The sequence below is a fragment of the Eumetopias jubatus genome, unplaced genomic scaffold (assembly GCF_037043125.1).
Source record: "Eumetopias jubatus isolate StellerSeaLion01/CBP00866 unplaced genomic scaffold, mEumJub1_p1.0 scaffold_9, whole genome shotgun sequence".
Lineage (NCBI taxonomy): Eukaryota > Metazoa > Chordata > Mammalia > Carnivora > Otariidae > Eumetopias > Eumetopias jubatus.
The window spans coordinates 96,049,465-96,074,851 of NW_028274815.1; the positions used below are offsets into that span (position 1 = coordinate 96,049,465).

The following is a 25,387-nucleotide window of genomic DNA, read 5'->3' on the forward strand; positions in this document are numbered from 1 at the left end:
ATCCCTACCATTTGGACAAGAAAACTGAGGCAGAGAGAATATAAGCCCAAAATCACAGAGCCAGTCCATGGCTGAAACTGGACTTCAACCCCATTTGTATGAATTCAATCCAAGCCAGAGTTCATGGCTCTAACTCCAATTGCTTTCAGCAGCAAGAGAAGAGGAGTGGTCTGGAGGCTCAGAATGCCCACTGTCTTGAAGATTTCTTGAGATCTTTTTCTTCCCTTTCTTCCTCTCTCATTTCTCAGTGACATCCCCACCTCATCCTTCCCCATTAAACCCTAGTGGCACACTCTGTGGGAGTTCTCAAAATCTCATGCAGAGACTGGTTGACAGCTGGCTTGTCTCCCAACAGTGGCCTTTTCCTCTTCAGGCTTGTTTGAGAAAATGAGGACAATGACTTCTCCCCTAGAAGTATACTGCAAATATTAGAGAATTTAACTTTTCTGGAGGACTTTGGAATTTCAAAATTTCCCCAACTCTCTGCAAGATGGTGGAACTCTTCACTTCAAGGTTGGTGTGGTGAGAAACCTGCTTCTTGCCTCAAAGTTTTTATTAGTAACCTGAGCCAAGGCTTTCTGAGGAAAACCACAATAGGGTAGGGATTTTCATGCTAGAGTTAGAGCTAAGCTTATTGCACAACAATGTGCCTTTGAAAGACACCAGGCTGGTTAAAGTTATCAAGATATTTGCATTCTTGCCTTTCTGTCATTTTCTTGTTATTCTCTCCCCAAATAGTCTTGGGAGCTGGTGGGTACCACAACTGCCAGCTAACATCAAACAGTGGAACTGCAAGCCAATCATGGGCGAGCAACCAGCACTTCCAAACACACAATCGGCTGGAGACACAGGCCAACCAAGCAGGCTCATAATCTGGCGCCTCTTCAAACCCATGTTCTTTAAATATTTATTCAATATTTATTTAGTGGAGAAGGGAGGGGAAAACTAATCTTCTATTAATAAAAAATGTATATTTTATATATAATTATTATATATATAAAAATATATATAAATGAAGCCCCTTACTAATTCATTTCCACTGGTGTAAGCAGAGCCAATGTTCTGAAAAATATCCTGAAAAATCTTCCCCCATTTTTCTGTAATTGTTATCTCTTTCGAGTTTCTTTTGTAGCAAGAACTACTCTAAAGTAGGCAACTTCTTGTTGGTGAATTCAAAATTTCAGTGTTTAATATTTAGATAATGAAACACATTTTATTCAATGTTGGTAGATACTATGCTCTGTGCAAATTCAAAATTTCAGTTGGTGGGATGCTATGAGCACTTACAGAGTACATGTAATCGAAAGAGGACAGTAGTAGCAAAAGGCAGAAACATCCTTTTTATTCCACTTTTTAGGCGGCTGTTTGCTTCAGGTGGAGGGGATTAATCTGTTTGTCTTTAGTTGTGTCATGTGGAAGCCGGAGTTAAGTAGAACCATCTTTCCCATTTATTATAGTCATGTTTTAGTGCTCCTGGTAGATTGGCACTCCTGAGAAGGTGCCCAGATGGCCACCCTGCAATCTAGCTTTGGGCACCCAATTGAAAGCCATGGCAGCATTCCCAGGTTGGGACCACTTCCTTAACTGTATGTCTTTACTGTGTCCTATTACCAGAACTGACCCAGTATCACAGGATATGCTCCTGCAACAGAAGGCAATTTCCCATTAGTGGTGAAGGGCTATACTGGGTCATCTAGCATCCCCAGCCTGATCCTGCTTGTGAATGGTATAAAGGGCTAACGGTTGGATGCCTGTGGGTAGGGGTTCAGTCTGGGACTGTGTGTATAAATGAACAAAGCAAACAGGCTTGTGTGGGGCTTAAACTCTGACCTTCATTTTTATTACTTAAGATCTAGTGCAGCTAACGAAGCCAGACCAAAGCTTCATATTACAGTATTTCCAACTTCATACTTCAATGACAATCCATTAAAATAATTACCAAATGATTACAAGGGACTTTTAACTAGGAGGTTCAAAATCTCTCTTGCCAGACAATTAGCCTAGCTGGGCACAAGGGCTCCTTCCCCATGGTTGACATAGGCTGGCTTGAGGTTCAGGGAATCCTGTGTACCTGGACAACAGTACAAATGACTGCCAGTCTTGAGATGTCCTTCTTGCTTTCTGTTCACTTGGTGTGTCCTTAGAAGGCAATCAGGGTTCAAGACAAAGATGCTCCCAGATCATTCCACTAAAAATCCTCTCTGTTGTTGGAGGAACAATGTCACTGATAACGAGAAGGACTGACTCTTGCTGCGGTGTGTAGATGCTGACACCAACTTTATGAACTGTGCCTTCAAGGCAGAGAGCTAAAATTTAATCACGTTTTCATGTGCCTCTCTCAGGACTCAGAAAAAGTAAGAAACAGAGTTGCAACTATGAGTCCAAGAGATCATCTAATGGCATGGAGGGAGAGCACACTGAAACACAGGAGAGATACGTTCCATTGAGGTGATAAAGGGACGGAAGAACACTAGTTATCTTTGAGTTTCTGCAGTTCTCTTCTGCAACTTACAAAACAGGATTGGGAGAAATCTGCCAGCCACTAACTCCTGCTCTCCCCTAATGTAAATAAGTTGGTGGATGCTACGATTAACCATGGTTACAAAGCAAAATCGGATAGCCTGGTTACATATCTGAGTTGTGTGACCTGAAGTGAGTATTTTAAACCTCATTAAGACTTCAATTTTCCTTGTTTGTAAAGTGGAGAAAAATAATGGTATCTATCTCATACAGTTGTCTTGAAATTAGATAATTCATGCAAAATTCTTAGCATCATGGCTGGAATGTTGCAAGCATTCAATAAATGCTGAATAATATTATTGTTGCCAGAGGTCATTATTATTTTAATCAACTTGTTAGAAAAGTGGGACCAACTGAACTGAAATGGAATCATGGAATCACAAGAAAAGATTAGAAGGCTTCTTCCTCTTTGACTGCATCTGTGGTGGCCACTTCAGCATGGAAGCAGGCACACAGAAAAGGTTTGCTGCACAGCCTGGCTTCCTTTTCTTCTCCTGTCTCATAAGAGTTGTTGCCCACCCAAAGAAACCCAACCCAAGTTTCACATTCCAACAAACACATGATTTAGGATTCCCCAGTGGTCAAGGGGGACGGCCAATGCTATGGCAAAATCCAACCCACCCCTGGAACCGATGTTAATTACAACCAAAAAGCAGATGGTGCCTCGATCTAGGCCCATCTGTTCCCTGTCTGTGGGAAGTTTCCCCGGCAGAGAAGACAGAGCCATAGCCAACTTCTTTTTGCCCCAAGAAAGACTGGACTTTTGCAGTTCAGAAAACATCTTATTATTTGTCATGATAAGACTTTCTCTGATCTACATAACTACAGAAACATTAGGTCAGACATCTGACAAGGGAAGATCAGAGGGATGACCTTGGGCATGTAGATAGCTGCTCAAGCTCAAGATGTCACCACAAGTGAGACAATCTGGAGAAAAGAAAGTATTTGAATATGACTTGTCTGCTGGTTTGTAAGACAAGGCTTCCTCTCGGACATACAGAAATCCAATTATTAAGTGGCCTGGATGAGGAAATTATTTGATTAGATTCCATTACTCATATTTACATTACCCATGTTTTTAAAAATGGACAAGGAAGTGATTTCCCCTCTCCCTTTCTAAACAGAACATACCAGTTTAACAGAAGAAGTGATCTTGTGGCTCCTATAGGGAACGGCAATGTCACTTGGTCTGGTCTGGAGGTGACTTTAAATTCACTGATATGAGCCAATAAAGAAAACATTACCTAAGTTTGCACTGGGCAGGGAATTGTGCCTTTGACTGTGGACCTAATGGGAGGGGCTGTTCACTACTAGTAATTCAGTGTTTAGAAAAAGTATGGGGTACGTGGAGTGGACCCTGGTGCTTCTTCCAGTCTCACTTCTGACAGTGAGCACCTTAAGACACACTGGCAGCTTCCTACCCAGAGCAGCTTCCCACCTCACCTGTGGCTCTCTGCTTTTCTGCCTGAGGAAGCCACCAGTGCTAGAGGGCTTTCCTTAGCAATGAGCAGAGCAGCCTGAAAGTGCCCAGGTTTTAACAACTCAGCGACCATCATCAACAAAAAAGAGACAGAAGAAGGAATCTGTGAATCAGTACCCAGCCTGCTCAGCCCTGGCTGGGAAAATTCTGAGTCAGAGTCTATACCATTTCTCTGAGAGTCCTCACTGGGATAGAGCCCCAGTTGTTCAGTGGTAACCAGCTCTTTAATACCCCTTTGTTGGCTCCCCTCCTTTCCCTGTCTTGCTCCCCCCACTCTCTCATTTCTGCATCCTGAGCATCACCTCAAATAAACTGCCTGCACCTGGTGGGGTGCTAGAACAGGCTTGTATCAGCTCACAAGGGCCAATGATTAAATTTTCAGGAAATCTGCATATCTATTGATGTACTGATAGCTTAAAATTGGTTATGGTGTAGGTATTTACACCATGGATATTGGCAAATGTTACAAATCAGGCTTCTCCCCACCCCCAGGGGACAAGTTGTTAAATATTGACCAACACACACTGTTTTTACCCTAGATTTGGCTCAGGGTTTGTTTTGGGGAGCACCCAAACTAAGAATGTGAGTAGAAAGTGCCTCACAGAAGCCAACACATGAGCATTTACGGTAACAAAAGAATCAAATTTGCCATCATGATTACATGCATCCCTTCACTGTCCAAAGGATTAATGATTCTTAGTGTGTTTAATGAGTGGAGAAGAATTTGTTTCTAAATTTACAATTAAGAGAGTAGGTGGAACACTACATTAAAAACTAATGATGTAATGTATGGTAATTAACATAGCATAATAAAAAAACAAATGATCAAATGATGTAATGTATGGTGATTGACATAACATAATAAAATAAAAAAAAGAGAGTAGGTAGAAAAACTGAACAAAAAATGCGAGGGGCAATTGCTTCTTGAAACTTATTTTGGACTAAAATACAGAAGAAAATCTTTGTGAGGTTGGGTTACACATAAGTTTATCAGATAGAATATAAAAAGAAAAACTGAGACAGAAAATATATTGATAAAATGGAACACATCAAAAACAAAACTTTGCTCTTCAAGAGACACTGTTAATAAAATGAAAAGGCAGGCCACAGACTGGGAGAAAAAAACTGCAAAATATACATCTTACAAAGTACTTGTATTCCACATATATAAAGAAAACAACTCAAAAACAAGAAGGTAAACAATTGAAATGAGCAAAATGAGGGCGGAGGAGCAAGATGGCAGAGGAGTAGGAGACCTAAATTTCATCTGGTCCCAGGAATATACCTAGATAGGGATCAAACCATTCTGAACACCTACGGACTCAACAGGAGATCAAAGAAAAGAATAGCAGCAACTCTCTGAACAGAAAAGCGACCACTTTCTAGAAGGTAGGACGTGTGGAGAAGTGAATCTGAGGTGATATTCGGGAAGACAGATGGTGGAGGAGGGGGCCTCTGTTGGCCACTACTGACAAGTGATAGAGCAGTGCAGCACAAAATCGGAACTTGTAGAATTCTGCTCTGCTGAGGGACATCACTCCAGTGGCTAAGCGGGGGGTGGAACCCTCGCTGAGACAGTGTGGTCTCTGGACCCTCAGGGTCACAGGAAGACCAAGGGTGCCTGAGTGAAGCAGAGCTCCCAGGTATCAGAGCAGGGAAGCCGGCTGCAGAGACAGAGCTGAGGAGCGGACTCTCAGCTCAGGGTTCCCATAAACTGTGATCCGTGGCACAGTCAGGCCACTGCTCTTCCAGCAGGGACCCAAAAATCAGCAGATCTGAGGAGACTCCCCTTCCTCCCCCGGGAGGAGCGGTGTGGGAGCGCACTGCAGGGATCTGCCGGGTTTGGAGACTCCACGCGGGGTCGGGTGCCAGAGATAAAAACGCTTTGTCACAGGCCAGGTGAGCACAGAGTGCCGCGGGAGACCAGGGAGACAGGAGTGATTGACTGCTTTTCTCTGGGGGCTCACTGAGGAGTGAGGCCCCGAGTTCTCGGCCTCTCCTGGACAGAGATTGGGAGGTCGCCATTTTCACTCTCGTCCTCCAAAGCTATACTGAGAGCTTGCAGGGAACAAAAGCTCATGAGAGCAAACCGGAGCAGATTACTTAGCCCAGCCCCCGACAAGGGCGGGGCAATTCCGCCTCCAGCAAAGACATTTGAGAACCACGGCAACAGTCCCCTCCCCCAGAATATCAGCAAGAACAGCCAGCCAAGGCCAAGTTTACCAGTCAATGAGAACGGCAGAACTCCAGCACTACGGGAATACTACGCATAGAATTCATGGCTTTTTTCCCCCTTATTCTTCAGTCTTTCAAAGTTAATTTTTAAAATTTTTTCTTTTTCTTTTTTTTTTGAATTTTTCTTTTTCCCTTTTTCAACCAACATCTTATCAATCCCTTTTTTTAAAAAAATCTTTTTTATTTTTCATTTTTACAGTCATATTCTATCCCTTCATAGTAGTTACCCTTATTTTTGGTATATATATATAAGTTGTTCTCTCTTTAAAATTTTGGAATACAGTTTCTTCTAACAGACCAAAATATACCCTAAATCTCTACTGTATGGCTTTGTTCTAGTCTCCTGCATGATTACATTCTCACCCTTTTTTTTTAATTCCTCTTTTTTTTTTCAACCAACTTCTTTTCTTATTAACTCCTTTTATAAAATATTTTATAATTTTCATCTTTACAGTCATATTCCATCCCTTCATCATATTTACCCTTATTTTTATACATATATAAGTTTTTCTTTCTTTAAAACTTTGGGAGGCATGTTCTTCTAACAACCAAAATACGCCCAAAATCTAGTGTGTGGCACTGATCTATGCACCAGCCTGATCATATTTGATCATATTCTTTTTTTTAATCTTTTTTCTTTTTCTTTATTTTCTTTTTTCTTTCTTTCCCTTTCTTTTCCCCCGGTTTCAGGTCTCTTCTGATTTGTTTAGTGTATATTTTTCTGGAGTCGTTGTTACCCTGTTAGCATTTTGTTCTCTCATTCATCTACTGTCCTCTGGACAATATGACAAGATGGAAAAAAATCACCTCAAAAAAAAAAGAACAAGAAGCAGTACCGACTGCCAGGGACCTACTCAATACGGACAATAGTAAGATGTCAGAACTAGAATTCAGAATGACGATTTTAAAGATACTAGTTGGGCTTGAAAAAAGCATGGAAAATATTACAGAAACCCTTTCTGGAGAAATAAAAGAACTAAAACCTAACCAAGTCAAAATCAAAAAGGCTATTGATGAGGTGCAATCAAAAATGGAGGCTCTAACTGCTAGGATAAATGAGGCAGAAGAGAGAATTAGTGATATAGAAGACCAAATGATGGAAAATAAAGAAGATGAAAAAAAGACAGAGAAACAACTACTGGATCACGAGGGCAGAATTCGAGAGATAAGTGATACCATAAGATGAAACAACATTAGAATAATTGGGATGCCAGAAGAAGAAGAAAGAGACAGATGGGCAGAAGGTATATTGGAGCAAATTATAGCAGAGAACTTCCCTAAATTGGGGAAGGAAACAGGCATCAAAATCCAGGAAGCACAGGGAGCGCCTCTCAAAATCAATAAAAATAGGTCAACACCCCGACATCTAATAGTAAAACTTATGAGTCTCAGAGACAAAGAGGAAATCCTGAAAGCAGCTCAGGACAAGAGATCTGTAACCTAAAATGGTAGAAACATTAGACTGGCAACAGACCTATCCACAGAGACCTGGCAGACCAGAAAGGACTGGCATGATATATTCAGAGCACTAAATGAGAAAGATATGCAGCCAAGAATACTATATCCAGCTAGGCTGTCACTGAAAATAGGAGAGATAAAAAGCTTCCAGGACAAACAAAAACTAAAGGAATTTGCAAACATGAAACCAGCCCTACCAGAAATATTGAAAGGGGTCCTCTAAGCAAAGAGAGAGACTAAAAGCAACATAGACCAGAAAGGAACACAGACGATATACAGTAACAGTCACCTTACAGGCAATACAATGGCACTAAATTCATACCTTTCAATAGTTACCCTGAATGTAAATGGACTAAATGCCGCAGTCAAAAACACAGGGCATCAGATTGGATAAAAAACAAGACCCACTGATACGCTGTATGCGAAAGACTCATTTTAGACCCAAAGACACCCCCAGATTGAAAGTGAGGGGGTGGAAAACCATTTACCATGCGAATGGACACCAAAAGAAAGCTGGGGTGGCGATCCTTCTATCAGACAAATTAGATTTTAAACCAAAGACTGTAATAAGAGATGAGGAAGGACACTATATCCTACTTAAAGGGTCTATCCAACAAGAAGATCTAACAATTATAAATATCTATGCCCCAAACATGGGAGCAGCCAATTATATAAGGCAATTAATAACAAAAGCAAAGAAACACATCAGCAACAATACAATAATAGTAGGGCAATTTAACACCCCCCTCACTGAAATGGACAGAACATCTAAGCAAAAGATCAACAAGGAAATAAAGACTTTAAATAGATACACTGGACCAAATGGACTTCATAGATATATTCAGAACATTCCATCCCAAAGCAACAGAACACATCTTCTCGAGTGCCCATGAAACATTCTCTAGAATAGATCACATCCTAGGTCACAAATCAGGTCTCAACTGGTACCAAAAAGTTGGGATCATTCCCTGCATATTTTCAGACCACAATGCTTTGAAACTAGAACTCAATCACAAGAGGGAAGTCAGAAAGAACTCAAATACCTGGAGGCTAAAGAGCATCCTACTAAAGAATGAATGGGTCAGCCAGGAAATTAAAGAAGATTTTAAAAAATTCATAGAAACCCATGAAAATGAAAACACAACTGTTCAAAGTCTTTGGGATGCAGCAAAGGCAGTCCTAAGAGGAAAGTATATACCAATGCAAGACTTTCTCAAGAAACAAGAAAGGTCTCAAATACACAACCTAACCCTACACCTAAAGGAGCTGGAGAAAGAACAGCAAATTAAGACTAAGCCTAGCAGGAGAAGAGAAATAATAAAGATCAGAGCAGAAATCAATGAAATAGAAAATAAAAGAACAGTAGAACAGATCAACAAAACTAGGAGCTGGTTCTTTGAAAGAATTAATGAGATTGTTAAACTCCTGGCCAGACTTATGAAAAAGAAAAGAGAAATGACCCAAAATCATGAATGAAAGAGGAGAGATCACAACCAACACCAAAGAAATACAAACAATTCTAAGAACATACTATGAGCAACTCTATGCCAGCAAATTAGATAATCTGGAAGAAATGGATGCATTCCTAGAGATGTATCAACTACCAAACCTGAACAGACCTAAAACCACTAAGGAAATTGAAGCAGTCATCAAAAATCTCCCCCCCAAAAAAGCCCAGGGCCAAATGGCTTTCCAGGAGAATTCTACCAAACATTTATTTTTATTTTTATTGTTTTTTAATTTTTTATTGTTATGTTAATCACCATGCATTACATCATTAGTTTTTGATGTAGTGTTCCATGATTCATTGTTTGTGCATAACACCCAATGCTTCACGCAGAATGTGCCCTCCTTAATACCCATCACCAGGCCAACTCATCCCCACACTCCCTCCCCTCTAGAACCCTCAGTTTGTTTTTCAGAGTCCATCGTCTCTCATGGTTCGTCTCCCCCTCCAATTTACTCCCCTTCATTATTCCCCTCCTGCTATCTTCTTCTTCTTCTTTTTTTTTCTTAACATATATTGCATTATTTGTTTCAGAGGTACAGATCTGTGATTCAACAGTCTTGCACAATTCACAGCATTCACCATAGCAGATACCCTCCCCAATGTCTATCACCCAGCCACCCCATCCCTCCCACCCCCCACCACTTCAGCAACCCTCAGTTTGTTTCCTGAGATTAAGAATTCCTCATATCAGTGAGGTCATATGATACATGTCTTTCTCTGATTGACTTATTTCACTCAGCATAACACCCTCCAGTTCCATCCATGTTGTTGCACATGGCAAGATCTCCTTCTTTTGATGGCTGCATAATATTCCATTGTGTATTTATACCACATCTTCTTTATCCATTCATCTGTCGATGGACATCTTGGCTCTTTCCACAGTTTGGCTATTGTGGACATTGCTGTTATAAATATTGGGGTGCACATACCCCTTCGGATCCCTACATTTGTATCTTTGTGGTAAATACCCAGTAGAGCAATTGCTGGATCATATGGCAGCTCTATTTTCAACTATTTGAGGAACCTCCATACTTTTTCCAGAGTGGCTGCACCAACTTGCATTCCCACCAACAGTCTACCAAACATTTAAAGAAGAATTAATACTTATTCTCTTGAAACTGTGCCAAAAAGTAGAAATGGAAGGAAAGCTTCCAAACTTGTTTTATGAGGCCACCATTACCTTGATCCCCAAACCAAAGACCCCATTAAAAAGGAGAATTACAGACCAATATCCTTGATGAACATGGATGCAAAAATTCTCACCAAAATACTAGCCAATAGAATCCAACAGTACATTAAAAGGATTATTCACCATGACCAAGTGGGATTTATCCCTGGGCTGCAAGGTTGGTTCAACATCTGCAATCAATCAACGTGATACAATATATTAACAAAAGAAAGAACAAGAATCATATGATCCTCTCAATAGATGCAGAAAAAGCATTTGACAAAGTACAGCATCCTTTCTTGATCAAAACTCTTCAAACTACAGGCATAGAGGGTATATACCTCAATATCATAAAAGCCATCTATCAAAAACCCACAGTGAATATCATTCTCAATGGGGAAAAACTGAGAGCTTTCCCCCTAAGGTCAGGAACGAGGCAGGGTTGTCCACTATCACCACTGCTATTCAACATAGTATTAGAAGTCCTAGCCACAGCAATCAGATAACAAAAAGAAATAAAAGGCATCCGAATCGAAAAAGAAGAAGTCAAACTCTCACTCTTTGCAGATGATATGATACTTTATGTGGAAAACCCAAAAGACGCCACCCCAAAACTGCTAGAACTCATACAGGAATTCAGTCAAGTGGCAGGATAGGAAATCAATGCACAGAATCAGTGGCATTCCTATACACCAACAACAAGACAGAAGAAAGAGTAATTAAGGAGTTGATCCCATTTACAATTGCATCCAAAATCATAAGATATCTAGGAATAAATCTAACCAAAGAGGCAAAGAATCTGTACTCAGAAAACTATAAAATCCTCCTGAAAGAAATTGAAGAAGACACAAAGAAATGGAAAAACGTTCCATGCTCATGGATTGGAAGAACAAATATTGTGAATATGTCAATGCTACCTAGAGCAATCTACATATTCAATGCAATCCCTATCAAAATACCATCCACTTTTCTCAAAGAAATGGAACAAATAATCCTAAAATTTGTATGGAACCAGATAAGACCCCGAATAGCCAGAGGGATGTTGAAAAAGAAAAGCAAAGCTGGCAGCATCACAATTCTGGACTTCCAGCTCTATTACAAAGCTGTCATCATCAAGACAGTATGGTACTGGCACAAAAACAAACACATAGATCAGTGGAACAGTAGAGAGCCCAGAAATGGACCCTCAACTCTATGGTCAACTCATCTTCGACAAAGCAGGAAAGAAGGTTCAGTGGAAAAAAGACAGTCTCTTCAACAAATGGTGTTGGGAAAATTGGACAGCCACATGCAGAAGAATGAAACCGGACCATTTCCTTACACCACACACAAAAATAGACTCAAAATGGTTGAAAGACCTAAATGTGAGACAGGAGTCCATCAAAATCTTAAAGGAGAACACAGGCAGCAACCTCTTCGACCTCAGCCGCAATGTTTCTTCCTAGAAACCTTGCCAAAAGCAAGGGAAACAAGGGCAATAATGAACTACTGGGACTTCATCAAGATAAAAACTTTTGCACAGCAAAAGAAACAGTCAACAAAACCAAAAGACAACCAACAGAATGGGAGAAGATATTTACAAATGACATATCAGACAAAGGGTTAGTATCCAAACTCTATAAAGAACTTATCAAACTCAATACCCAAAGAACAAATGATCCAATCCAATCAAGAAAAAAAGAATAAACTTCTTGTACATACAACAGATACATACAACTACACAGATGGATCTCAAAAGCATTATGTTAAATGAAGAAAGTTAATATCACCAGTAATAAGACATATCAACATCCCATCTTCCTGATACGAGATGTTGAAGAGAATATAACAACACTGCAGTATTCATCTGAAACGTATACCTCAATCAAAGCATGAGAAAACAGAGTACAAACCCAAACTGGCCTGGACTCTTCAAAACTGTGAATGCCATGAAAAGTAAAGACCAAGGATGTGTCACAGATTGGAGCTACTAAAGAGACACACAACTAAATGCAATGTGGGATCCTAGGTTGTAATGGAAAAATAGTTCGGTGGAAAAACTGGTGAAACTGGAATGAGTTCTGTAGATTAGTTAATAGCATTGTGCCAGTGTTAATTTCCTGGTTTTGATCTTACTATGATTATGTAAGATGTTATCATTAGGGGAAGCTAGGTGAAGGGAACATGGGTATTCTCTGTACTCTTTTTGCACTTTTTTCTATAGGCCTAAAATTATTTCAAAACAAAAAGCTTTTTGTTTTTTACTTTTTTAATTTTTTAAAAGATTTGTATTTATTTTAGAGAGAGAGAGAGCATGAGCTGGGAGAGGGGCAGAGGGAGAGAGAGAATCCCAAGCAGACTCTGAGCTGAGTGCAGAGCCCAAAGTGGGGCTCAATCCCAGGACCTGAGATCACGACCTGAGCTGAAATCAAGAGTCAGATGCTCAACTGAATGAGCCACCCAGGTGCCCCAGGTGCTTTTTAAATGATGATATCTTTTTTACATGTGAATTATTCCTCAATTGTAGTGATTAAAAAATAAGCAGGTCCACATTTCTCAAACTGTAGTTCAGAGAGTGTGATGTTTCTTCCAGGGGTCCAAGATAGGGAAATGGTAAGCATATGGAGCTTTGAACTCATTTCTCTTCCCCATCCCCTACCTTAGGTCATGCTTCAACTCAACTCCATTTTTTTTCTGTTATATATACATACATGCATATATACATGCACACATACACATATAAACACATATTTATTCTGCTTATGACTTCATTCAAAAGGGGGGATATTATTGCTAAGAATTAAAAGAAGTTTCAACAATAGGATTATATTTTTAAACATTCAATTTAGATGTGTCTTTTTTAGAAGAAACCCATCTTTAAGGAAAATGGAAGTGGGCAGGTGGTTTTAGAGATACTGCGTTTGAGGTGGTAATGTCAATAGATGGACCCAGTCGTGAGCTAGTAAGTGTTTAATACTTGATACTGTGGGGGAAAAGCCATGACCGGTAGCATTTATCAATTTCCATGGTGTAAATACCACCACCGTGGCCAATAGGCTACCCAGAGAAGCCAGGAAGAGATCTTGGCTCTTGTGAGCTAGGACAAGCCATCCCCAGTACATTCCTGGACAGATATGACTGGGGAAGGGAGCAGGACTTGGTATATTGATAAATGGGAGAGAAGATCTCACAAGTGTTTGGAGGTGGAAGAAGCCTCTTTATCTGTCTGATAAAAACCAAAGAATCAAAACTTTGCCATCACAGAAGAGCAAAGAAGACTTGGGAGAGATGAGCCACAGTATGCCCTCAGACTGTGTGAGCTACAGACTTCAGGTCATCCAGGAATCCGAGCCCCAAGTTGAAGAATGCTGTGTCAGAGAAGAGCACACTGCCTGCAGACCCCCAAAGGGCTACGGCTTTGGAGAAGCCCAGAGGGCCTGGGCATCTCGCTGGCAGCATGGGGCGGGCGGAGGCCCAAGGGGCAGTCAGACAATGGAGAGGGCCCTACTTCTTGGGCCACCAGGAATGAAGGTAAGACTTTTTTTTAAATGAGTTTTGAGAAATGTAGGGAATATTCAGCTCCCATAAGCCATCTGTAGATCTAATGATTGCCTGGTGTTTTCTAATTCTACTTCTTTCTCTATAAGTTTTGAGGTCAGTAAGGATGTAGCATGGCCCTGTCTGTGCAATAAGAGAGAAGACGCTACACAGAGAAAGGGTTACATGAACCTAGTCACTTGGGAGTCTGGGGAAAGGTGTCCCAAAAACCTGTCATAGAAGCGAGTTACATGCTTTGAGCTACCAAGCTGAATTTGTCTTTTCATTTTTTAACACACTGGCTACTACTACAGCAACATTTTTACACTCCAGCTTAAAACAATGCTTCCTTCTCAATGTAACATAATTATTTAGGGGTTGCTGGAAGAAAACCCACACTTATTAAATGGCTTAACTCAATGGTAAAATTATTCAGCTGACTCTGAATTCTATACCAATTTGGGTGATAGGGGCGGGGGAGAGGACAATTTAATAGGACAAACTGATTATTAACACCATGACCAATTTTCCCACTAGAATGCTTTGTGGGTATGAAAGAGTTTTATTCTTGGATTTTCTTTATGCCTAAGGCACACAGTGAAGGAGATGAGTAACAGGTAACTTTTGATGCCCATGGTGTATCTTTTTGTGTGTCTCTGTGACGGTCAGCATTTACTCAGCTTGAGTTGCTAAAATTTTGTGTGGTGTATTTGCTCCTCCACAGAGGAGAGGGGTCCTTTGAAATGCAGAACAGTTCATAATCCCCTCCAGTCATTTACAGAATGACTTTGGGGGCCTTCTTTTCCCCATGATAAAATAAAGGAACTGGCTTGATGATGCCCTTTCATGCACTAGTGTTCTTCATTTTATAAATGAGAAACTGAGGCCCATTGGAGAGAGACAGGATGTTCCCAAGGGGATGGAGCAAATCTCTGGTGCCACTGTGGTAGAAGCGATCTCCTGAAATTTTTCTAGACCACTGGTTTTTAGAATACTGCCTGGAGCAATCTGACAAGTATCTACTGTTCTAGGTTATCCATGTATCTATTTTTCTTTTCCATTTATTGGAACAAATGGAAGAACTATGGCCATTCTTGAACTCTGAACCCAATAGATTGGAACTGGAAGATAGAATTTCTCATCTATCAGTGATCCTTGGTCTCAGATTCCTTTATTTAAGAAGTGTCATATCACCACCAGGGGCCTCTGAAATAACTCCCTTTTGCTCCCACCTAGCCTCACCGGGATCATGGGACATTTGCATTCACTGTTACGTGATGTCCCTTTGACAAATGACTTATTTATAAGTAGCCGATATGTGAGTTCTTGAAAGTAGGACAATAAGCATGGGTTTTTATTGTCTTGTTCAGGGATGTTAAATTCTATCTGGGGGATGTTATTGATGTCATCGGTGGCTCAGGCTGTGGCTAACTCCACGTTGACTATCCAAAATTGCAAAGAATGAGAAAATCATGTTCCTTTACTTAAGAGGAACAAAAGTATCTGCTTAATCCAGGCATGTCTGAGAGCAGCTTTTAGCAAAATTGGACAAAGCACTTCTACACCCTCCCTGCTTCCCTGCTCTCAGGACCCTCCATTGCCATCACAGCCTCCCCCCAAATCAGAAGGATGGCTTTGTCATCCCTGTTTGGGTGCATTCCTTTCTTGCCTCTATTTGGTTTCTCCACTGGACTTTCTACTTTTTTCACTTGCCCAGTCTGCTGCAAACCAGGGCATTCAGAAAGTCAAAATACACATTCAGAATTTGCTAAAGTCTAGTTTAGCTCTGTCTTGCTGCCTCTGAAGCTCCCGGTGTGTTACTCTGGCTGAAGGAAAGTAAGGAAAGAATGCAACTATTATCTGAGGACCTCCTGCTACATGCAAAGTATCCCATTAGAGGCTCTGCATGGTTTCCTATTTAGGTTAACGACCACTCCATGAAATAGACATTATCAGTAGGCACCATCTGACAGATGAGGACACTGAGGCTCACTGAGCTTATGTAACTTGTCCAATGACCTAGAGCCAGGACGTGACCTCTGAGTGATTTCTGCTCTCACAACATTCTCTCTCCTCCACCCTCCCTCTCCTCCCCAAACTTTGCTAGAAGCGCATCTAGAGCAGAGCTGTCCAGAGAAATATGTGAGCTACATAGACAATTCACTGACTTATATTTTTTCAAGGTTTTTTGAGATTCCTGGATTTTTGAAATTTGATTTAGATTGAGTTTTAAATTTTGATTTAAAATGTTCTGCTTTTGAAGTAAAATTTTTAGTTCAAAAAATGTACGAAGCAGGTGAAATTAATTTTAATATGTTGTATTTAACTGAATATACCCACATATTATTTCAATATGTAATTTAAAGACTGAATGTAATTTGAATATCAATATAAACATATTCATGGGATATGTTACATTCTTCCTTTTCATCCTAAGTGTTGCGATCCAATGCATGTTCTACATTTACAGCACACCTCAGTTTGGACTTGCCACCATCTTTCATGCATTCCAGAGACTCCTGTGGCTGGTGGCCACCATGCTGAATGGTGCACCGGGAATGCCCTATTTCCCATCTCTGCTGTATTTCTACTAAAATTACCTTATTCTCGTTGGCTCCATTCCTCTGTGCATTTGCCATCTTAGATTCACTCTCTGTGTTTTCTGAATCACTTCCCTCCTTTCCCACACTCTGTCTACAGGCTGTACCGCCTGCCTCCTGCCATCCTCATGTTGTCCACCAGCCTGCACAGTCCTCTACAAAGTCACCCAGACATGCACAGGCTTGTGTAGCTACCTGAGTACTCCCTCTTCTTGGTCCCCAAATATTTTATTCTATTTCTAAGGTGTAGATCACTGCAAGCATTCTAAGGCAGACCTGTGCATTCCATGCATCCATTCATGCCTTTAGTCTTGGGGATTTCCCAGCATCATTTAAAGGGCTTGAGGTTGCCATTCCACAGTAAGCTGATGTGGATAGCGCCACTGCTTGTAAATGGTTTTATCAGTATTAGTTTTATGCACCCCATCAGTCCTTCTGTTATTAAATATTTACTTAATACACACAATGTCAAAGACACACTCTGAGGGGCTGATGGAGAAGTACGGATTATTTTCATCTGGACTCTAGCCTCTTGAAGTTTACACAGCTGTGTTATAGAGAGGCTGTTCTACACTTTGGTGCATATGATTTCACATTTTCTGAGCTCAGTATATCCCTGTGACCACAAGAGCCACTGTACTTTCTTGTGATGCAGTGATTTACCTTACAGTAACTATAACATACATACTACCTCCCCATAGCTTTTAAGGTGTTCTGTCAATACTACCTACCACTTGCATTCATCACACACACAGGTGCACACGGGTCAACACACAGGCACACCGGGGCACTCTCAGGTACACAGGCTTCCCGTTTGCTGCAGAAAAACTCTATAGATATTAGAGGAAGGAAGGAAGGTAGGAAGGAAGGAAGGAAGGAAGGAAGGAAGGAAGGAAGGAAGGAAGGAAGGAAGGAAGGAAGAAGGAAGAAAGGAAGAAGGAAGGAAGGAAGAAGGAAGGAAGGAAGAAGGAAGGAAGGAAGGAAGGAAGGAAGGAAGGAAGGAAGGAAGGAAGGAAGGAAGGGAATAGGTAAAGGCAAGCTAGTATGGAGCCTTTGCAAGCTTTGAGAACTGCACCCCTTGCCATTTGCCTACCACACTGCACACACTTGCACATGACAAATTCCTGCTGACTGGGATCTATGGACCTTGGTAAATACAGCCTCCCTCTTCCTCTGATGAGGCAAGATGACACAGGCATAGGCTGTCCCCTAATCCTGTCCATTCTTGCTCTCTGAAGCTGACACTCGAGGTAGCTGGGGAGGGAGTCTCACGTTAGTGAGAACTACAGGCCAGGCAAAGTGGAGGCAGCTGAGAAAATCAAAAGAAGAAAACCAGATCTTGTGAAATGTTTAACCTCAAAGTAAAAAGTAAATGGCATCAGCCGAAATCAGATGTTGTTCCATAATGAAATTATTTTCATCCCTCGCTGCAGCCCAGAGATCCCAGCTGGTATGCAGGAAAGGAATGGTTCTTGTCAGTGTACAGAATAATGGAAAGAATGTCATCATTGGCGACCTTGATTTTCCTAAACTTTGAAGTAGATGGCCACGGTGAGGAGCAGCTATACTCTAGAGACCAGGATAATTTGGTGTCAGAATAGAGTCCAAGTCAGTAGAATGCCACTGTTAGTCTCTCCCCTGGTTGGGAAGCAGGTGTGTAGACAGCAACACGACAGGGATGAGTTTTACTTTACAGACATCAAGAACTTGTCTCCATCAAAAAGGAGAATTACAGACCAATATCCCTGATGAACATGGATGCAAAAATTCTCACCAAAATACTAGCCAATAGAATTCAACAGTACATTAAAAGGATTATTCACCATGACCAAGTGGGATTTATTGCTGGGCTGCAAGTTTGGTTCAACATCTGCCAATCAATCAATGTGATACAATACATTAATAAAAGAAAGAACAAGAACCATATGGAGGGGAGGGGGGTAGGGGGATGGGTTAGCCTGGTGATGGGTATTGAGGAGGGCACGTTCTGCATGGAGCACTGGGTGTTATGAACAAACAATGAATCATGGAACACTGCACCAAAAACTAATGATGTAATATATGGTGATTAACATAACAATAAAAAAATTAAAAAAAAAAAGAACCATATGACCCTCTCAATAGATGCAGAAAAAGCATTTGACAAAGTACAGCATCCTTTCTTGATCAAAACTCTTCAGAGTATAGGCATAGAGGACACATACCTCAATATCATAAAAGCCATCTATCAAAAACCCACAGTGAATATCATTCTCAATGGGGAAAAACTGAGAGCTTCCTCCCTAAGGTCAGGAACGCGGCAGGGATGTCCACTATCACCACTGCTATTCAACATAGTATTAGAAGTCCTAGCCACAGCAATCAGACAACAAAAAGAAATCAAAGGCATCCAAATCGGCAAAGAAGAAGTCAAACTCTCACTCTTTGCAGATGATATGATACTTTATGTGGAAAACCCAAAAGACTCCACCCCAAAACTGCTAGAACTCATACAGGAATTCAGTCAAGTGGCAGGATATAAAATCAATGTTGAAAAAGAAAAGCAAAGCTGGCGGCATCACAATTCTGGACTTCCAGCTCTATTACAAAGCTGTCATCATCAAGACAGTATGGTACTGGCACAAAAACAAACAGACAGATCAATAGAACAGAATAGAGAGCCCAGAAATGGACCCTCAACTCTATGGTCAACTCATCTTCGACAAAGCAGGAAAGAAGGTTCAATGGAAAAAAGACAGTCTCTTCAACAAATGGTGTTGGGAAAATTGGACAGCCACATGCAGAAGAATGAAACTAGACCATTTCCTTACACCACACACAAAAATAGACTCAAAATGGTTGAAAGACCTAAATGTGAGACAGGAGTCCATCAAAATCCTAAAGGAGAACACAGGCAGCAACCTCTTCAACCTCAGCTGCAATGTTTCTTCCTAGAAACATTGCCAAAGGCAAGGGAAGCAAGGGCAAAAATGAACTACTGGTACTTCAACAAGATAAAAACTTTTGCACAGCAAAAGAAACAGTCAACAAAACCGAAAGACAACCAACAGAATGGGAGAAGATATTTGCAAATGACATATCAGATAAAGGGCTAGTATTCAAACTCTATAAAGAACTTATCAAACTCAATACCCAAAGAACAAATGATCCAATCCAATCAAGAAATGGGCAGAAGACATGAACAGACATCTTTCCAGAGAAGACATACAAATGGCCAACAGACACATGAAAAAGTGCTCAACATCACTCGGCATCAGGGAAATCCAAATCAAAACCTCAATGAGATACCACCTCACACCAGTCAGAATGGCTGATATTAACAAGTCAGGAAACGACAGATGTTGGCGGGGATGCGGAGAAAGGGGAACCCTCCTACACTGTTGGTGGGAATGCAAGCTGGTGCAGCCACTCTGGAGAACAGTGTGGAGGTTCCTCAAAAAGTTGAAAATAGAGCTACCATATGACCCAGCAATTGCACTATTGGTATTTACCCCAAAGATACAAATGAAGGGATCCGAAGGGGTACGTGCACCCCGATGTTTATAGCAGCAATGTCCACAATAGCCAAACTCTGGTAAGAGCCAAGATGTCCATTGACAGATGAATGGATAAAGAAGAAGTGGTATATATACACAATGGAATATTATGCAGCCCTCAAAAGGAATGAAATCTTGCCATTTGCAACGACGTGGATGGAACTGGAGGGTATTTTATGCTGAGCAAAATAAGTCAATCAGAGAAAGACATGTATCATATGTTCTCACTGATATGAGGAATTCTTAATCTCAGGAAACAAACTGAGTGTTGCTGAAGTGGTGGGGGGTGGGAGGGATGGGGTGGCTGGGTGATAGACATTGGGGAGGGCATGTGCTATGGTGAGTGCTGTGAATTGTGTAAGACTGTTGAATCACAGACCTGTACCTCTGAAACAAATAATATATTCTATGTTAAAAAAAAAAGAATATGATAGTAGGAAGGGTAAAATGAAGTGGGACAAATTGGAGGGGGAGACGAACCATGAGAGACTATGGACTCTGAGAAATAAACTGAGGGTTCTAGAGGGGAGTGGCATGGGGGGATGGGTTAGCCTGGTGATGGGTATTAAAGAGGGCATGTATTGAATGGAGCACTGGTGTTATATGCAAACAATGAATCATTGAACACTACATCAAAAACTAATGATGTAATGTATGGTGATTAACATAATAAAATTAAAAACAAACAAACAAACAAAAAAGAACTGTCTGTCTGTGGATATTTGTGGATGTGGAAGATGAGCCTCTCATGTCTTTTTTTCCTCTACTGGAGGGAGAGGCTTAGAAGCACCAACTTACCTTTCTTTTCCTGGCTGAAGCCTGAGAACAGGCTGCCCCAACTGTTTCTTCATGGAGAGAGGAATATTCCCAGGATGTATGAACAATGAGAAGTTTGAAGAGAGAGGAAAAAAAGTTTCCGTGAAGGTAGATCTTGAAGGAAACAGAAACTTTTTTAGGGGCGAAGGAACTAAGTCAAAAGTCACTTCCAGGCAAATAAATGAGTATAAGCAAGCAAAGAAGTGGGTGGCTTCTTGCATAGTCAGCAAAATCAACTTTTGGGTTTTGTTTTATTTTGTTTTTCCATATTTTGGCTTTTGAGAGATTTTGTTATAATTTGAGCCCCAAGAATGGATCAGGCAGCTGGGGTCAGGCTATCTGGTCCTCTAGGGAGCGAAGGGAAGGAGGAAAGAAAGTAATGAAATAGCCTCTTGGAATCGATTCTAGGACTCATTAGGAGGAAAGCTGAGTGTGTCCCACAGGGTGGGTGATGAGCAGGAGAACAGCCTTGCATTGGAGGGCTTTAGTTCCCAGGAGTCAAAGGACCAGGGCATTTCCAGCTACCATCATCTGTGCCTCCAATACAGGGCAGTACATGGTCTTTAAAGGGGACTGGGAGGATACAGCCCGTGAAGAATAATCAAGACTCATGGCATGTCATGGTACCTCCACCAGTGGAATTTATTTTTCTATACCCATCATGAGGGCCAGGGAGGATCATACACATGTGGGATGGGGAAGCAGGAATGATAATTAATTTTACAATAACACCACTTCTGTTTCAAGTTTTGGGGATTTCATCATATATGCACACAATCTTTTCAACACCCTCCTAGTTTCTTGAATTCTTCTGCTCCAAGGGTCTTGTCTTCCAACCTCCCTCAGACATTCACCTCTATAATCACACCATAGTAGACCCTATCATTATTAATACCTCCTGTCCCTTCCTCAATCTCAAATTGGTACCTTCCACTCTGATCACTGCCTCTTGCCTTCCAAGTGTGTTCCCTTTAACGTCCCACATCCATCAGTTCTTTTCTCCCAAGTGGTGGCTCCATCTTGAAACCATGGGGGCTAAGGAGAAGAGGTGCAGAAAAATGGAGGGTCTTGGCACATTAATAACACTGCAAAGGCACTGCACAAGCCCTTGACATGACTCCTCTGAACTCTTTTTTTCCCCTTGAGAAAAATAGGTACCTCTGAGTTTAAGCCATCGTCAGTTGGGTTTTCTATTCCCTGAAGCTGAACAGAACTGGAATGACACAGCCTAAGCCCAGTTGGTCTGTGTCTTATGTAATTGGCACCCCTCCCGCCCCCCGGTGGTTTTAGTTTACTCCCAGACCTCATTGCCAACTTGGGTCAAATTTACTTACCACTCTCACCTTTATTCTAATTTGCTCTTAATTAATTTTTAACTTTTTCAATACAGTTCCTAAATTGGTCACAGCTTTGAAGGCACTTCCTCTCTCAACCAGACTTAGTGATCACCTTTCTACACAAGTGAAATATAAGGGTTACAAGAGCTACAGATAGAAGGCCAGGAACTAAATCTCTTTCTGCAAAGACAAAAGGAAAATATATTGGCCAAGACACCTAACTTCATTTTGACATCATACTGCTAGTCTTTAACTTAAATTCAAAATACAGAAATACATTTTCCATTTTCCTTGTACACACACACACACACACACACACACACACACACACACACACACACACCAAACCCCATTTTCCTCTAGTTGTGATTGTGTTGCTATGCATAAGTCAAGAAAGTAGAATCCTTTTCAATTGCGGGGGATGAGGATGCGGTGAGGAACCTAACTTAGCCCCAGACTCAGACTTTACCCCATCTCTAACATTCACCTTGCAGTCATAAGGAACAACAACAACAGGAAAAGTCAAATGTTTGCAGCTTCAAAAACAAAACAGAGGTGCTTTCACCTGGAAACACCAGTCCTGGGTTCCAGCCCATTGACCATCCCTGATGCAGGAATCATGCCCTGACATTTGCATTCTCAATAAGAGGAAGCCTGAAAACAGGAGGCTTAGTTTGCAAAAAGATGACCAGGGGCTTACCCTCATCCCAAACAGTTATTACTCACTGACATATTTTCAGGACCTAAGAAATACATACACACACAATCTCCCAACTTCACAAACTCTAGGATTTCAACATAGATTAGAGTGCAATTCTTACTTGGGCCTCAACATTAAGCACCCAACTCAGGTGTGTCTCCTGAGGTACTGCCTTGAAACCCTCATCTCCCCTTCCGATGCCCCCTTGGAACCTGCAGGTCCCCACAGTTGGTTGGTGTGATAATGCTTTGCTGCATAGGATCCTTTGGATTCTCATTTGGAATTGCCATTGGCTGGGATCCCTGCCAGACTGTAAACTCTTGGTGGGTAAGCCTGGAAGCTTTTTCTTCATCCTGCCCCTGCTGCGCCCCCCTCCCCACCACTCCCCAAGGGCCTGGTAGCTGTCCACTGTAGGATGCATGTTGACTATTTCGTGGCAGCCAAGGACTTGCAAACCAGGAGACCATGGGAGAAGAGGGACCCACATAGCCTGACTCTATATAGCTCCCATCCCACAGGTCTCCCCAGAAATAAGAAATGAGACCATGCATCCTAAGACTAATCCTGAGATGTGAGGAGTGTGTGATTCCAGACAGGTGGGGGGACGGGGGAAGGTCCCATGTCTTTGGATCACACCTCCAAATCCTCTTCCTGCAGGGCCTGTCCGAACCTAGGGGTGAGCACTTAATAGTGCTTGTTGATGAAAGCGTTATCTTGACCACAGGAAGGAAGTGAAAAAGATAAGGAGAGAGCTGGGTGCAGCAGAATCCCCATTTCCTGGAGAACAAAACATGTATGCGGGTGGAGGAGGATTACAGCAGTGCCAATGTCTTCTAGAAATGTCTCCTTGCTGCAACGCCATCATCACCATTATCACTATGATTGTCTTGCACACAAGCCGTTCTTTTTCATCTGAAAAGTTTCCATCATGGATTTAGCCTAAAAGGTACATAGTGTTGAAACGTTTAACCAAAATATGTTCACTAAAAACAAAGAAGAGAGTAAAAAGCTGCTATAAAATCAGGATGTGAGCCATACATGTGGGTGCTTCTTCAAGCAGCTGGGGTTCAAGCCTTCAGTGTCAGGCTCTCACCATGGATGGTTTTGTGGGGTTTTCCCACAAGAAGCAGGGGCTGGGTGCTGGGAGGATATCGGTATGAAATTATCTGTAATTTGTAAATTACTTCAACATTTATACATTTCAAATACATTTGCGGTGGCAGTGTTACTCAGATCAATTTTCTTTCTATGAACACTTGTCATTGATCTTTGGTGATTGTAACAAATCAGTTAGGACCATGCCATAAAGGGAAAGAAGACCAGAGATGTTTTTTTTCTCAGGTTCCTTTCCCATTTCTGAAAATAATTCTGGAAATAAGGCCAATCAAACGCAAATGGGCCCATTCCTGCAGCACTGCTGTAGAAGCAGAATGTCAGGAAATCCGCTTCGCCAGTCTTCATGCAACATTAACCACCCACCCATAACACATGTGATGTTTACTCCTCACTTTGGCTCTGGCTTCATCCCTCCCATACTGTTTGGAATGTATGATGTGGAGGAGTTGGTGTTACCGGCCTCTGAGAACCTTCTGGTTTCATATTTGTGTAAAGTAACAGCTTTTGCATTTTCAAGGCAGATCACAGAATTCGTTTGCATTTAAAATGGGCACCTGGGCAGAGACAACTGTGTGGAAGGCTTCCGGTTGCTTCTGGCTTGTTCTGGTTGTGCCAGAGCAGGACCCTTGCTAGGAGCACCAGCTGAGTCCCCTGCTCTCCTCTTCATGGCAGAAGGGTCCTTCCTTTGGAAGGCAAGTTCTGGAGTCTGGGAGACCCTGGTTCCAGTTCTAGCTCTGCCATGAGTGTAGTCCCTGAATGACGTTGGATGGGCCATCTGTCCTTTTTGAGTCTTGGTTTCTTCATCTGTACAATGCGGCAGATAACATGGTATATGGTATATACCACACCCCAGGTGGCTGCCCAGAGTGGGGGCTGGGCAGGCCAGGGAGCATCTCTGAGCTCTGGTGTGGCTACAGCCACCATTTCCCCAATGACTTGGGGATCCTCATTTTATGTTTCCCTTCTTATTGGAATGGACAAGTTATAAATGAACAGCTCAACAAGTTTTTATACAATGAATACACCTATGGAATCAGCAACTAGATCAAGAAACAACAGACCATGACCCACACCCCGTAATCCCCCTTGCAGTCACTAACCCCTAAGGCCACCCATTATCCTGACTTCTGTTTCTGTACTTTAATATAAGTGGCATCCTACAGTCCATACTTTTTTGTGTCTGGCTCAGTACTGTGTTTGTGAGATTCAACCACAGTGTTGCAAGTAGTTAGAGATCAGTGTGCATCATTATCATAGTGTGAACATAGCAGGATTTATTTTTCTCTTCCATTACTGACGGGCATTTGGGTAGTTTCCAGTGTGTGGCTATTATGAACAGTGCTTCCGTAGACATTCTCATACAGCTGGTACACACATACTATACATTGCTGTTGA

At 41.6% G+C, this 25,387-nt stretch overlaps 1 protein-coding gene across 5 annotated transcripts in view; it reads right to left on the reverse strand.

The window, feature by feature from the left end:
* SLC24A3 (solute carrier family 24 member 3) overlaps nucleotides 1-25,387 on the reverse strand; it is a 477,466-nt gene that overhangs the window by 148,451 nt on the left and 303,628 nt on the right. The gene's annotated exons all lie outside the window — the stretch shown is intronic.